The sequence below is a fragment of the Dromiciops gliroides genome, chromosome 3 (assembly GCF_019393635.1).
Source record: "Dromiciops gliroides isolate mDroGli1 chromosome 3, mDroGli1.pri, whole genome shotgun sequence".
NCBI classification, from domain to species: domain Eukaryota; kingdom Metazoa; phylum Chordata; class Mammalia; order Microbiotheria; family Microbiotheriidae; genus Dromiciops; species Dromiciops gliroides.
This window is the reverse complement of record NC_057863.1, coordinates 148,556,878-148,559,497: the sequence shown is the minus strand read 5'-3', so window position 1 is coordinate 148,559,497 and position 2,620 is coordinate 148,556,878.

Genomic DNA, 2,620 nt, shown 5'->3' with positions numbered 1-2,620 from the left:
TCTGACCCCAGGAAGCAGCATGTAACAGAGGGTAGAGAGACTCTTATTGTTACTAGGATTAGCCTTCAGATTCTATTTGTTCATCAGGCTAATAAAAGGCCAATGTTCTACCTCACGGATAGGTTGGAGTGTATAGAATCAAGCCCCAAGTGGATGGATAATGTAAGTTAGAACACTGAATTTGAAATTTGAGGACCTAGGTTTTAATCTGGTCTCTGATAACTGTTACCTCAGGCAAATCACTTAGCCTCTCTGGGCTTCAGTAAATGAGGAAATTGGAGTAGGCAATTCCTAAAGTACTATCAAGTTCTAAATTCTATCATCCTTTGATTTTGATAAGGGAAACAGTTTAAAGAGATTGACGGGACTGCAGAGGAAACTCAGTGATCAATTCATATTTTCAGTCATGTACAAACGAGGGAGGCAAGGGTAGGTATGGAAAAATGAATGCATTATTATGTTAAATTATTATGTTAAATGCATTATAATGTTAAAGAGTCCTGTAACAATGTTAGGAATTTGCACAGAACAAGGTGGGGCTTGTCATGAATGCTAAAGACAAAACAAGAAAAAAATAAAAACCAATAGAGGGTCTTTTTAAAGCTATGGTGGGAGCAAGAATATCAAGCAAAGTATAACATTTCTGCGTGGAGAGGATATAACAAGAATAGATGATGTAGATAGAGAAGGCAAAACTCTTCAATGATTACTTTACATTGTTTCCCTTTTACTTTCACTTTTTAATGGATCTGTGGGTATTCTTCCATTCACTTCTTGTCTTGTGTGACTCTTTTACTTCCTCCCTTGGAGGAAAGGCAGTGGTTAGGATGCTGGATATAGAGTCTGGGAGACCTGGATTTAAATTGTGCCTCTCTGATATTTTCTACATATGTGACCTTGAGCAAGTCATTTATCTTTTCTGATGTAGTTTTCTCATCCGTAACATGGTTAAAATTACAATAATGATAGTACCGACCTTATAAGAGGTAAAGCACTTTTAGTACTTCATTTTTAAAGTGTATATTAAATTTAACACAGTAGTAACAAAACTGGTACTTGTCTTTATTGCCTTCTGATATTCCTTTTTGCTCTCTTTTATACATGTTTCTTAAAAATGTGTGCTTCACTTTGCATTTCTGGTCCATCATTACTTTTCCAAGATGTGAGAGGCCTGATTCATCATTAGTTTCCTGGAGTCATGATTGGTCACTGTGTTTTGTTTTTTTTTTTTAGTGAGGCAATTGGGGTTAAGTGACTTGCCCAGGATCACACAGCTAGTAAGTATTAAGTGTCTGAGGTCGGATTTGAACTCAGGTACTCCTGACTCCAGGGCCGGTGCTCTATCCACTGCACCACCTAGCCGCCCCATGGTCACTGTGTTGATCAGAGTTCTTAAGTTTTTCAAGGCTCTTTTTCTTTACAATATTGTGATCATTGTACAAATTGTTCTTTTGGTTCTTCTAACTTCCCTCTGTATCCCTTTATATAAGTCTTCTCAGGTTCCTCTGAATCTATCATTATTTCATAATTATTTCTTATGGCATGATAAATTCCATTACATTCATAACTATAATTTGTTCATCCATCTCTCAATTGATGGGCACTAATTTTATCTTCAATTCTTTGCTGTAACAAAACATGATGCTGCTATAACTGTTTTGTACATATGGGTCCTTTCTCTCTGTCTTTGACCTCTTTGGAGTATATACCTAGTGGTAGTATCACTGGGTCAAAAACTTTGTACTCTTTTGAGATGATCTGGCTTAATTGGGTGTCAGACCAAGTTCTCAGTAAGCTTTATTGTTCTCTGTTTCTTGAATTTTTATAAGACAATATTTTTTGTAATATTACAGCATCCTATTCTGTAAAGGTTCTGTAAATGAGTTTATATTTTTAAAATGGTGTTGTCGTTGAACACTTTGTCGATCTACTTGGCAAGGTGGTCAAATATTTGCTGACTATGCTAATTTCTAGACTTTCATGGCCTCGTCATTATAGCAACTGTTTTTATATTAGTTAAACTTCTTTAGGAAATTATTATAGCTCATCTCAATGTTTGTTTCTTGTTGTTTTTTCATCTTTTAGCATCAGTAAATTGTTTGAAAAGGTCAGGTTGAAGGTGGTTTAATTGTTTACCGTATCTCAAAAAGTCCTTCTAACAAGTAAATTATCTGAATGGACCAAGACTTCTGATTTAGAAATGAATCCAACATAAATAATCAATAATGAATGTTGGGGCGGCTAGGTGGCGCAGTGGATAAAGCACCGGCCCTGGATTCAGGAGTACCTGAGTTCAAATCCAGCCTCAGACACCACACTTACTAGCTGTGTGACCCTGGGCAAGTCACTTAACCCCCAATGCCCCGCCAAAAAAAAAAAAAAAAGAATGTTGCAAAATTACAAAGAACAACACTACCCCCAAAGAAATGATATGAGAAAAAAGCACTTCCTTAACTCTTTTGTAGAGGTGGGAGTCCATAGGCATAAGGCATTGTGTATATTGTCAGTTTTTTTGGACATTTTGATTAATTTTACCAATTTTTACATTTTTTGTTTAAAAAATTTATTATTATATGGGGTAGCTCTCTAGGAGCAAAGAAAAGGAGGAATACAAGGGGAA